Below are 14,600 nucleotides of genomic sequence, written 5' to 3' on the forward strand. Positions count from 1 at the left end.
GAACATTTAGAAAAATAGTGTTATTTCATTGTATCTGTGCAGTGCTGATTGCCTTTAAGATGGAGAATGTTCCTGGGAAGGGCTGGGGCCAAGCCTGCAAACTTAACTGGGTGCCCAGGTGCACATACCTGACTCTAGGTCAGGGTTTGAGAAGTTTCCAAAAGGGTGGTCATTGCTGGGAACCCTGATGCCAATATTCATGATCCAGTGTCTGATTTTCCCTCTTTCTTTCTGGCTTCATCTCTTGTCCTCACCTTCCCACCCTTACCTTCTCCTCTCCCATACTCATCAGAGCCCACCCCTTACTGGCATGGAGTACCTTATCTCTACCCAAACTTTTCCCTCCTGTTGGAACCCTCTTCTCCATCTTCTCCTTGTCTGTCAGGTTTCAATTCAGATGTCTCTTCCTCCAGGAAGCCCTCCCCGGTCTTCTGAAATCTATATCGTATGCCTCTCTAATATCCTCACACTGTACTTACAGCCTTATCACTCTGCTTTCTAATAGCCACTTTGCTTGTCTATATCCCCTAGTCGACTGTATGATCTGTGAGGCTTGTTCACAGATTATCCCCAGCGCCTGGCACATTTCCTTGCATATGGTACATTACCCATAAATATGTGCTGAATAAATTCAATGACTAACTAGATTACTATAGCCATGAAGACAAAGATAAGTTGTTGTCTGTGAATTCTCCTTAGCATGACCCATCACAATTAATAGAAATTTGAGTACATGTCTTTAAGGGATTTGGGGTTAATTCATCCAAAAGAGGCATTTACAGAATCCTAGAAAATCCAAGACTGAGTTTGGGAATGGGAAGGAGAGGGCAGGCCAATCAGAGCCCAGAATTCTGCCTGGTGACCTGGGGAGCTGAACATTTCCTCATCTTGCCTTGTAGGAGCTTCCTCACCCGGGAGACGAAAAGACAGCAGGGGCCAAGTACAAGGACTCTTCCTATTGTGGAGATGGAAGGGGCAGTGCTTTGGCATTTTTCTCTACACTGGTATTTCATAGTCACCAAGCCATTCAGGTGAACACATATTGAAAGAGTGTCGAATTCCAAAGAAGAGCTTCCCACTTTTTCTCCATCTCTTTAGAATAATATTTAGACATTAAGGAATTTCCCCCCTTTTTTTGGAATGTAAGATTTCTACATCAGAGCTCCTTTTTCTCTCTATTTCTGTCCATTGGATGTTACACAAGGCTAAACCCACCTCCCTGATTATTGATTGCTTGGGCATCTCATGCATTCATTCAGTAAGAACTCAGGGGCCACTATGCGCCGGGCACTGCTCTAGGACTATGAAGTGACTGGGATACATTATAATGACACTTAATATGATTTATTTAAACCATTCCATTTAATTTCTTGCTTTCAACATCTTGTTTTTTCTCTCTGTCTCCATGTTCCCATACAAAGAAAATGTGAAAACACATACAGCACGCACAAACGCGCATGATTTGATCGGGATGCATTTTGAGGGCAATAGCCTCATTCGAGAGAAGAGATTAATTCAACACGGAGCTGCTCTGTGGATTCTGTGCAGGGGATGACTTAGAAAAAGCAGCCTGAGCCATGTTTACTGGAGCAATTAGAGCCCACTGTCCTCAAATGGATTCTTACATTTACAGGCAAAAACTGGGGTCAATAAAGCCATCACAAAGAAACGTACAAAGTTGCCTGGGTCTCTGGAGAGGTATTTGGTTGAGTCATTGGTGGCAGCAAGTAAGAGCCGGGGTTTGTTTTACATTCCTTAGGTGTTGTTACTTTGAAAAGGAAGGAGAAGGCAAATGTCACTGTCACCACTGTCCTTCAGTCTCTCATCAACCCCCCACCTCTGACCAAGTGCGCATCAGCCCTAAGATAACAATGAACACTTCTTACCAAGTAAGTGAAAGGATGGTTGTGAAGTATTATATCATTTGGGGGTCCATACTCACCTTTGTAACAACCCTCTTAATAATATAGGATAATGGAAACAAAGTATCTTTTCCTTGCAAATAAACCCAGGTTTTTCTATACCTGTGACAATGGGCAGGCTTCATGGTAACCAGCCTTGAAATACTAGTGATCTTCTAGTGGTGGGGTGGTGTGTGGGCTGCAGAATTGGGGCCGTTACTTAATAAAGAGCATTTCACAGCTCTTCCCAACAGGAAATTAGGAAGCACGGTACAGACAAGAGTAGGGATCCCAGACCAGGATACCACCATGCCAAAGGTTTTGAATGCAAAACTCCTTTTGCCAAAAGACCTTGAGACATTTGGGGAGAAGGATGCCAAAAGCTGTTTGGCATTCCAAAGGAAAGTTTCCCCATTTCATTTTCCCTCTAGATTTGTGTAGGGAGGATGGAATGTATTGGCTAGATGTAGACAGACTGAAAAATGGAGGATTAAGAGAAGGAAGGGACAGATGATCCACCGTTCTGCCTTCCAGCCAGTAGCTGTCCAAAGCACTATAATTGATTGGCATTCACTTTCTACTTTATTGCCAGTGTTTTCTTCCAGCTTAATGAGGAAAAAGAATGTGCCATCTGAGATGTAAGTATAGGCCACATGTGAATGCACAGGAAAGAGTTACAGGATAAACTGCCAGGCTGCTCTCGTCTGCCGGGGGAGTGTCACAGAAGGATATAGGAAATTTCTAGGCCTTCATGCTTCTGCAGCATGGGGAAGGGGGACCCAGATTTTACCAATCTGAGGGTTTCTCTGCCCATTATTGAGAATGTAATAAGATATCTCCACTGACCCTAGGGCTTCAAAAGGTGATTGGGGCACCCAGCTAGAAATAGTAGCATATCCCCAGTGAAAAGAGAGAAAGCTAAATGTTATTTAAATAGGAGAGAAAACGCTTTCTCTGATTTTAAATAAAGAACTGGCAACCCGTGGTTTGCTGAGTTTGCTGAAAACCCCAGCCTCCTTAACCACACCTCTGATGGAGATTCTCTTTTTGTGCTGGCTCAAAGTTAACCTTGGGATTGGAGCCCGAGGGCGAGAATCAGACACAGGCAAAAAATATTCTGGATGGAACTGCAAAGGGCAAGCCTAGCAGGGGCCCCTAGGAAAGGATTAAGAAAATCTCAGTGCTGCAATGTCTGGATGAGAGCAGGAAAGAATTTCCCAACTGAACTGGCTAAAGATCTTCCCATGTTCCTTAGCTAGACGTAATTGGAAATTATCCCAAAATGGTACTTAAAGTGTTATTGAGTGAATGTAATTATAGTAGAGTTACCTGAACACAGAAGTGGCTCTAGAATTGAAATCTAGGAAGACTTAATGTTGGCAATCTGGATGGAGGTGGCTAGCTGGGACCCTTAAGCTGAGGCTACACTTGCATTATAAACATAAGGTTTTTACTTAGATTGCACATCTATTTGGGGGAGCTTGAGTGGGGCCTGAAGGTGGCCTGTAAAGATTCTCCAAGTCAGATTTTTGTTACCCACTCTTCTCTTATCATAGTGTGTTTTTAGCTATTTCCCTCATATCATCCTGTTGCCGGCATAAAGCCCCGAGAATAAACAACCTTGGGAAGTACTGATGTAGATAATTGGTCCACATGGACCACACTGACCGCTGTAGTTAAGATGACAGCATCCAGCGAATGCAACCCAGATAAGTGACTCTCTGACCCAATGCTGCTTTCATGAGGCTTCTTGACACCAGGGGATGCTCTGTGTGCAAACAGTAAATTCATACTTGAAAACAGTTGTGGTCTCTTACCGGGTTGTTTTGTCTGGCCAGCAATCTGCCTTGCAATACATGCACTGTGTTCTGGGGACCGCCTCTTCCTCTGGATCACATGGTGGGAGCACCATCTGGAGCATGTCACTTTGCTTTGGGTCACTGTTCACTGGATGGGGAGTGGGGACGAGAGCAAGATGGGATTTTGGAATCAGATCTGTAGGCATTTAGAATTAGGTGAGTGATGGGCAGTCAGTTCCTCTCCAGGCAGCTGGACACATACTATGTGAACGTAGGAGATGTTGGTGTCTATGACATGTGGGAAGAAAATAAAACGAAAACAGGGATTCTGAAGGAGCGGAGCTGAGAAGGTAAGGGAGAGGCCAGCTCATGGTTCTCATCCCTTCCCTCAGGCCAGGCTTCTCTTTCCTTGGCTTCTCCGAGCTATGAGTAAATCCTCACTAGGCTAGTTTCCCCTTTTATGGCTTAAGCTTGGCCTGAGTGGTTCCTGTTACTTGGAGCTTCAATAGTCCTCCCTTGGGAAGTGGCTCAAAAATGTTTGTAATCCCAGGACCCTGGAGCACCAGGCATCTGAGAACGAGATGCGCCATCCTAAGAATGTTCACTTGCTTTAGCTGGATTGTGCCAGACTTTGTCTTTAAGTCTCTGTAGACTTTGTGGGTAATCATGACTTGTAGTTAAGTCCTCATTCTGGAGGGTAGATGTTGAAGAAGGATCAGACACATTATATTCAGCATTACAGGTGATTCAGCTTTAGATCCTGAGGATTTGTTCAGTTATTTTGGGCCATGAGAGACCAGAATGTTGAGCCATAACTGAACACGCATCACACCTGTTCAGAAGGGAGTTTTCATCTTTAGAGTGAACAAGAGGCCATTTGTACCACTTTACTCATCTCAATTTACTCCGACATCCCTCCCATGAAGGTGTTATGAGCAAGTAGCAAATTTCCCGAATTGAGAAGATGAGGCCTAGAGAAGTATGTGTTCAAGATCTTTTTTTTTTCTTTTGAGATCCGTTAAGAGAAGAATATATGAGTAAGCCCTTCTCTTGAGAGCCTGTGCTCATCATACACATGACCCAGCAACTGAATGGCTAGGCATATACTCAAAAGAATTAAAACTTATGTCCACAAAAAAGTTGTTTGGAAATGTTCACAGCACCATTATTCTTCATAGCCTGAAAGTGGAAACAACCTAAACATTCATCAAATAATAATGGTAAAAAATTTTGGTATAGCCACATCTAGGCTATTACTCAGGCACAAAAAAAGGAAGGAAGTACTATTAAAGACAAAATGACATTCTAGCTGTTAAAAAAAAAAAACAAACAGCATTTTAACATTCAGGACACTTGTTAAAGCAAGATAAAGAAGAGCTGATCCAAGGAGGAACATCATGCTGAGTATAGGAACCACTGCATGCGGTCTTTCCCTGGGCAAGAGAGATTGGACATGACTCCCAAGACAGCACGGGCAAGTGGGGGTTTATAAGCAAGAAGCAGGGTGGGGATCAGTGGAGAGAAAATTCCTAAGAGGAAACATCAGAGTTAAGGGGAAATTCTGGTTAAACTGACCCAGCAGGATTCCTGCTGAAGTCAGGCTGGAGTGATCAGACGTCACCCGGAGAACGGTGGAGAACAAGGAGCTTGAACAGACACAGAGGGTGGGGTTCTTAGCAGAGTTCTTGTTAAAATCAGATGATGCTGAGACAGACACCAAGTCCGAAAGTCAAGGCCCAGCTGAAAAGTTCAGGGGAGGCTCAATAGTGTTGGTCAAGGAGAGATTCTGTCAGTACTGATGCCAGACCACCCCGTGGACGACCCTTGAAGACATTACGCCCAGCAAAGGCAGCTAGACACAGAAGGCCACAGAGTATAGGCTTCCAGTTACATGAAATACTCAGGGGCTCGCTTCGGCAGCACATATACTAAAATACTCAGAATAGGTGAATTCATAGAGACCGAAAGTAGCATAGCGGTTGCTGGGGCCTGGTGGGCAGGGGAATACCTATACTGACTGATAACGGGCTTTCTTTTTGTGGTGAGGAAAATGTTCCGCAACTAGATAGTGGTGAGGGTTGCATGATTTGGCGACTGCACTAAAAACCACTGAATGGTACAACTTAAAAAGGTGAATTTTATGGTGTGTGAATTAAGTGTCAATTTTTGCAAAGTGAATATCCATCCTTCTCCTGACCTGTTGTGTGGAGAAGGCTGGCCTTCTCATCTGGGGCAGGTGGGAAAACAAGGTTTCTCCCTTCCTTGTCAGTATCCCCAGTATGAGGAGAGTAAAGAATGAAAGACACAGAAGCTACATTTCGGCTCACTGCCCACTGAACCTGGCAAGAACACGGGAGAACTCACAGACCATCTCTGCAGTGAACATCTTAGGAAAATTAGCTCAGACCCAACACGAGCCCTGTGGTCTAAAGGAGAGGCCAGTGGTCTTGTCCTTCCCAGATCACTCACTGAGTATACTTAGTGACAACTCTTCGACCGTACCTCGTGAGTGCTGAAGTAGCTGGAGATCTTGTTAAAATGCAGAATCTGACTGAGCAGGTCTGGGGTGGGGCCCGGATTCTGCATATCTAACCCTAATCCTACCCCTGTGGATGATGCCAACCTGACTGATCCCCAAATCACACTTGGAATAGTAAGGCAACAAGTAAGCAGGAATTCTATTTATCAGGGAAGGCTCCCTGGAAGAGGAGTTTAGACCAGGTTTTGGAGGCAGAAAGCACAGATGATTTGCCAGGGCAGACAATGATCTTCCAAGAGCTGGGATCAAATGGTTGAAAGGTGGAAACATGGGAAGCTGGTATAAACGAATGACAGGCAGGCTGGCTTGGCTCTCCCAGGGAGGGAGAGACATGTGGTGGGGGAAAAAAAGAATAGAGGATCAAGGAACTCTTTTGACATCTGGACGTGTCACACTCGGCCAGGAATTCCGAGGCTGTGTTGGCTGGAATGTTGCTGGCCTGGGAGCCCTCCATAGGTATCAGTCTGGCTGTGCAGTCCAATTAGGAGAGGAAATAAATACATTTCTTTCTTTCACTTTATTTTATTTTAAAGATTTTATTTATTTATTTGACAGAGAGAGAGAGAGAACACGAGCACAAGCAGGGGGAGCGGCAGGTAGATAGAGAGGGAGAAGCAGACTCTCCGCTGAGCAAGGAGCCCGATGTGGGACTCGATCCCAGGACCCCGGGATCATGACCTGAGCTCAAGGCAGATGCTTAACCAACTGAGCCTCCCAGGTGCCCCTCTTTCACTTTATTTTAAAGATGCTTATCTTTCTCTTCTCAATGCAGGGCACATGTTTCCTGCTCTTTTAAAAATGGTTTCATGTCACTAGGTATATGTCTTTTAAAAGGTGCCAAATGACATGCCTCTTTTCTTTCCCTTTGAAATGGTGATTTACAGTCCTGACTGCAGCTTCGAATGATCTGAGGAGCTGTGTAGACCATCAGCGCTCAAGCCTCAGCTTTAGACTTTTTGATGTAGTAGGTCTGAGGTAGGGGCTCAGAAGAAGTATTTTTGGAAAACTATCCAAGTAATTTGAATGTGCAGCCACAGATCTCTGACCCGATTCTACCACCTTTTGTGCACCTACCAGGGTCCGCACTGAGCTTCCTTGGATTACCTACTAAGAGGCTGTCCAAAGAGTCCAAGGTTGGGCGGTTTCATAAACTCTTTATAAAAAGTATGACCTATGGCTGACAGATTTCATGAAAACAAGTCCAGAGTTATTTGGCACCGGTCGATAGTTGTCTCTATGAGCCAAAATGAAGCCCACTCCTCAGGAAGGTATTAACTCAAGAAACTCACATTTGCAATTTTTCAAAATGGACATTGATGGTTTATGAGAAATGCCTAGGAAATAAATGGATCTAAAATTTTGGAGGAGTAGAGGATTCTCCTTTAAAAAGAAAAAACTGGATCAGTTGCTTGGAATCCATTTGGAAAGGAACTTAGCCTTAATAGTTATGAGCAGTTTGGCAAGAATTGGAGAAGACCAAAAATCACAAATTGTTTTGATGGCAGAGACTTCATTTGGGGCTTTATTTTGTTTGTGTATTTTATTTTAAAAATTCATTTATTTTCCTTATTTTTTTTACTTTATTGAAAATGATTTCCCTATTGTAAAATAGACCCATTTTAAGAGTATAGTTCGATCAGTGTGACAAATATATACAAGTGTGTAATCATCATCCCAGTCAAGATACAGGACCTTTCCATCACCCCAGAAAGTACCTTTGTGAACTTTTCAGTCAATTCCTCCCAGCCCTGTCCTAGATAACTCCACTGGTCTGATTTTATACAAATGAAACATAAAATATGTACAGTTGTATTTTTTATTTGAATTTTTTCCAGTTTTATTGAGATATAATTGATATAAAGTCCTGTGTAAGTTTAATGCATACAACATAATGATTCAACTCGTGTACACTGTGACATGATTGCAACGTGATCTAGTTAATATCCACCATCTCATAGAGAAAAGAAGGAAACAGAAACAGTGTTTTTTTTTTTCCTTGTGATGGGAATTTAAAGGATTTTCCCTCTTAACTTTCAAATATACGGCACAGCCGTGTTAACTATAGTCATTATGCTATACATTACATCACCAGTATTTATTTATCTTACTGCTGAAAGTTTGTACCTTTTGTCACTTTCATATATGTACACTTTTATATTTGGGTTCTTTATCCAGCTTAATGTTGTTGAGACTCATTAACATATAACTCATCCGTGTTATTGTATGACTCAATAACACGGATGAGACTCAATAACTCATCCGTGTTATTGTATGAATCAGTAGCTCATTTAAAATATATATACATAGAGGCACCTGGGTGGCTCAGTCGGTTAAGCGGCTGACTCTTGGCTTCGGCTCAGATGGTGATCTCAGGGTCCTCTCTCTGTGCTCAGTGTGGAGTCTGCTTAAGACTCTCTCTCTCTCTACTCCTCCTCCTCCTCCTCCCCTGCACTCTCTCTCTCTCGCAAATAAATAAATCTTAAAAAAAAAAAAAAAAAAAAAAAAAAAATAAATATATATGTATATATATATATATATATATATATATATATATGTATTATTGGGTAGTATTATGGATATACCAGTTTGTTTTTTTTAATCCATTCACTTGGTGATCCCCATTTGTCTTAATTCCAGTTAGGAGCTATTATGAATAAAGCTGTATAAAGATTTATGCACAAGCCTTTTGTGTGAATCTATCGTGTCATTTCTTCCATGTAAATAATTAGAAGTAGGATTGCTATGACACAAGGTAAGTGGGTCGCATGGTAAATTTATACCAAACCGTCAAATTGCTTTCCAAAGTGGTTGCAACATTTTACCTTCCCACCAATAATGTATGAGGGTTCCAGTTGCTAAGCATCTGGGCCGACACTTGGATTGTCAGTCTCTTTAATTTGAGACATTCTGTTGGTTTGCGGTGGTATCTCATTGTGGTGCGAACTGTGTGTGAAACTTCCATTTCCCTGATGATTAAAGACATTAAACATCTTATGATGTTAGCCCCTACCTCAAACCACACATGAAAATTAACTAGAAATGAATTATAGCTGTAAACATAAAAGGGAAAGCTATGAGATGGTTTACAAGAAGCATAGGAGAAAATCTTTGTGACTGTGGAGGTAGGTAAATATTTCTTAGACAACTCTTAGAAAGCACTTGAACATGAAAGAGAAAAATTGATCATTTGAGTTTTATCAAAATTTGAATCTTCTGTTCTTCAAATCACAGCATTAATAAAATTAAAAGGCAAGCCACAGACTGGGAGACAAGATTTTTAATAAACATGCAGAATATATAAACAGCTCTTGCAGTCACAGATGAGAAAATCAATCCACTTTAAAAGAAAGGAACAACAAATATGAATAGACACTTTAAACTTATTGTCGTTATACATAATTTTATGCAAGTGCCTAAATGTGATCGTATACATTTTTTTTTTAAAGCGCAGTCTTTATTTTTTTCATTTTTGCTTGGTTTCTATTTCCTTCTCCTTATTTCACTCATATCAGTGATCCCCTGGGCACCCATGGTAGCAACCCCGAAGTGTTTTCTCTGCTAATGTCATCACATAAAGATGTATGCCCACAGCCACGTGCACACACCTTCATGCACACACACAGGCACAGATATTTTTGTCTTTTTTTTTTTTTTTACCAAAATGGGGTCGTATTATCCATATATTTCTGCATCTTGTTTTTCACAAGTCCTCATTATTGACACTGATCCAACTCAACTGTCATAAGTCTCATTTTTCTATTTCCACTCCTTACTATTCCGTGGTGTGCATTTACCATAAATGATTCAGCCATTCCCTTTGTTTCCCTTCTCCCCACTCTGAACAGTGCAGTGATTGATGTCCTTGCACATATCCTTACTTTTGGGGATTTTTACCTTTAGGAGTGGGATTCCGGCCAGATTGCTTTCTATAAAAAGGCTGTGTTCTTTCCCCACACCCCAACCAGCAATGTGGATGTGGGGAGAGGTAATAGAGCTAGAAAATCTGGTGTTGGACTGCCAGGGTTCCATTCCTAGCTCTTCTACTTGTTCGCTGTGCCACCCTGTACCTCAGATTCCACATTTGTGAAATGAGAATAAGCGCACTTACCCCACTAGGGGTGTTGTGAAGATTGGAGGAATTCCTACCTGCAGAGCAGTGAGCATCTGGCACATGGTAGTTAGCTTTCACAAATGTTGAAGAAGCACCCAGCATTTTTTCAGAATCTATTTTAGACTCCAAGGATATGGCAGTGAAGAAAACTGACAAAAATATCACGTTCCCAATGGAGCTTCCATTCTAGTGGGAAAATCTGCTACAGCGTTCACAGTTTTAAAATATTTTTGTTCTGATAGAAAGTACTCATCACTCCTTTCGATTTGCATGTTCCTGACCTGTAGGGCATTTCACCTTTTCATTTTTAAATTTGACACTTCTGCTTGCATTTCTATGAACTGTCTTTTTATATATCTTTATATATTTTTTGTCTACTTTTTACATTTTTTAAAAAAAGATTTTATTTATTTATTTGAGAGAGAGAGATAGTGAGAGGGAGAGCAGAAGAAGTGGGGAGAGGGAGGAGCAGACGCCCCACTGAGCAGGGAGCCTGATGTGGGACTCAATCCCAGGACCCTGCGATCATGACCTGAGCTGGAGGCAGACGCTTAACCGACTGAGCCACCCACGTACCTCTACTCTTTTACATTTTTAATCATTTTTTCTTTAGTAGGCATATTCACACTTCTCTGTATTGCAAATTCTTTTTACCCAAATCTGCGGTGTGTCTCTTGACTCCCCATACAGCATCTCTTGCTGTATGATTGTTTTTAATTTTTATATAGCTAACTATTTCCATCATCATCTTAGAGCTTTTAGATGAAAAGACTTGGTTAAGTTCCACTGTACCTGTAGTTTATAAAATATTCCCAACAAAAATTTTGTTTGATTTTTCACATTTAATTCTTTATCTGTAATTGATTCTTTATATACAGTCTTCATGTTTTCTTCTAGATGAAGAGCCAAATATGCTGACAGATTCTTAAACATAGCATCTTTTTCTACCAAATTGAAATGAAATTTTAACATCATATATACTGTATGTTCCGCTTCTGAATTATTTATTCTATTTACAAATCTGTTTCTACCAATGCCATATTGATCTGCTCACACTTACTTTTTGGGGTGTGTTGATATCTAGTGAGCAAACCTTCCCTCACTCTTCTTTTCAGCTGTATTGGCTCTTGGTCATTTATTCACCTATATTGACATTAGGATGATTTTGTCTAATTTTAAAAAGCAGGAATTCTAATCAGAATTAAATTAAGTTGATATGTTCATTTTAGGAGAATTGTTATTGTCTTTTGCTCCAAGAACATGGTATGCCTTTCCTTTTAATTCAGATCTTATTTTTACATTTTAATAACGTCGTATAGCTCTTTCCAAATGGGTCTTGTGCCTTTCTTGTTAAATTTATTCCTAGGCATTTTATAGATTTTGCTGCCATTTCAAGTGAACTAAATGTCCTATTTCCATATGATAGTGCTACTGTTAGAAGACAGGAAATTGCTTGATGTTTTTATTTCCTCTTGCATCCACTCATTTTCCAAAACTATTCCAGTATCTTTTATCAGAGTAACTGGGTTTTGATTATAAAAAGAGATAAAACTTTCTTCTTCCTTTGGTTTTATACCAGTTATTGGTCCCTTATTGTATCTGTTAAAACCTAAGAAATGTAAAAATTAATGATGATAGCAACCCATCATGTCCTTCTCCTTTTTTTTAATTGGAACCATCTTGTAATTTTGCATTTGGGATAATATATTGTATTTTTATGTATATAATACAATATATAAATATAATATATTAATATATAATATGTTTTTGTTCCTATCTTATAAAATGTTATAATAATAATGGCTTGTGCATTTAAAATGCCTTTTCAGGGGCGCCTGGGTGGCTCAGTCGTTAAGTGTTTGCCTTCGGCTCAGGTCATGATCCCAGGGTCCTGGGATCGAGCCCCACATTGGGCTCCCTGCTCGGCGGGAAGCCTGCTTCTCCCTCTCCCACTCCCCCTGCTTCTCCCTCTCCCACTCCCCCTGCTTCTCCCTCTCCCACTCCCCCTGCTTGTGTTCCCTCTCTTGCTGTGTCTCTCTCTGTCAAATAAATAAATAAAATCTTTAAGAAAAAATAAATAAATAAAATGCCTTTTCAGAATCAATGGGTCTGATTTTTCTACCAAAATATATTTTTTATTTTTAGATTTTTAGATTTCATGGTATTGAAAACTTGTTGTGTTCTTACTGGCAGTGACATTCTGACTCTCCAACCACACCCACAGGCAGGAGCTTTTTCCAGTCTTCTTTCTCTAGTTGTACCTCAAACCATTCTTGTGTTTGTTTTTTTCCCCCATATGTCCTACCACTAGCTAGCTATCATGTTATTCAGAGAGATTAAAAAAAAAAAAAAGTAGAAACCTATCCTTGACTTTCCTAATTTGACCACATACAGATTTCTAGTCAACCTATGTGAGATGGTAATGATATGATTCTGATGCAATTTATTGGTAAGTTAAAAATTCAGTCAATCCAGCCAGTTATTCCTCTGGGACAACCAGTGGTATAAAATTTCCACCCATATTAAAGTAAATGAAGTTCGTAGGCCTTGGATATATGTACCCTGCTTATCCTATGTTTATTTGATCTAGGTTTGGTCTCTTCACAGCCTGCTGGGACTATTGGACAACATTTAGGCTGTGGTGACGTAGAGTTAATTTCAGGAGTTGTTTGGACTCAGCAGCATAAAAAATCGGAATGCAAAAGAAAGTAAAGAGACAAAAAATAATTAAGAATTGTGATATAATGTCCTGCCCCTGTCTCCCACAAAGAGAGGAAACTCTTTTTTTTTTTTTTTTAAGATTTTATTTATTTATTTGTCAGAAAGAGAGAGAGAGCACAAGCAGGGGGAGCGGCAGGCAGAGGGAGAGGGAGAAGCAGGCTCCCCCGCTGAGCAAGGAGCCTGATGTAGGACTCGATCCCAGGACCCTGAGATCATGACCTGAGCTGAAGACCGACGCTTAACGGACTGAGCTACCCAGGTGCCCCAAAGAGAGGAAACTCTTACAGAATAAGATAAGAATAACAATAGTTTTCATTTATTGAGTAACTACCATGTGTCAAGTGTGTTTTTTATGTCATCTTACATTGTGTCCATCACCTCTAGGAAGCAAGAATTGGATTCCTTGTAATTGTCCAAGAAATCAAGCCTCAGAGAATGTCAGTTTCTTGCTCAAGTTCTCATAACTGCTAATTAGCAGAGTTGGGCTCGTATCTGCCTTTGTCTCCCTTTGAATTTCCTAGGCTAATCTCTCCTTTGTGATACAACAATTCAGCTTTAAAGATGAAAAAAATCCATAAATAACTAGAAAATAACCAACTCACGAGCTATAAAAAATACTGTTTTATTCAAGAATAATGCCGAGCAAAGTTAATTATTGTTGTTTTTGATAGAATTTACAAGATTAATGCACAAGGGAGACAGTGGATACCATACATCTTTATATGAAAATGGTGCTCCCTATCATTTGTCATGTAATGAAATTCTTTCAGTTGATCTAAATTGGCTTTTTAGCTTCTCCAAGAAGCTCTTATTATTGACAGAATGAAAATCCAATTGCCGTCTCTGTTGCAGGAAGTTTACTCCAGAAAGTGCTAGCTGTTCTCCAGGTAGGTCTGGCGTCCCTTTTGGTGCTGGGCTTTGGGAGAGAATTCTAGAGCCAGGGAAGGGGTCCTGCACAGCCTCTGCCCCAGTCCAGCCCGTGCCCTCTAGACATGCTCATTCTGGAGGCCTGACATCTCCACCCTCCCCCTCTTCTCTGTGTACTCAGCTTACACTGGGTTCAGGTTTCTTTTTCTCAAGAAAGCCTTGCTCAAAAATAATCCACCCCAAATAATCCACATTGCGTTTCCCTTTTCCAAACTATTCAAGTGTGTACTGCAGGAATCATTCGGCTTGGCATTTAGTCGTATGCTACTTTCTTTTCTTTTTTTTTTTTTTTTTTAAAGATTTTATTTATTTATTTGAGAGAGAGAATGAGACAGAGAGAGCATGAGAGGGTCAGAGGGAGAAGCAGACTCCCCGCCGAGCAGGGAGCCCGATGTGGGACTCGATCCTGGGACTCCAGGATCATGACCTGAGCCGAAGGCAGTCGCTTAACCAACTGAGCCACCCAGGCGCCCCTATCGTATGCTACTTTCTATTACTGTCCTCTGTGTCGTAAATTTTGACTCTACAGAAAGACTAGGTCCTGAGGGTGAGCAGGCTTCAGAACCACATTGAGCTTGAAGGAAGGTGTTAATAAACACTAG

Source organism: Phoca vitulina, unplaced genomic scaffold, assembly GCF_004348235.1.
Source record: "Phoca vitulina isolate PV1807 unplaced genomic scaffold, GSC_HSeal_1.0 scaffold26, whole genome shotgun sequence".
Lineage (NCBI taxonomy): Eukaryota > Metazoa > Chordata > Mammalia > Carnivora > Phocidae > Phoca > Phoca vitulina.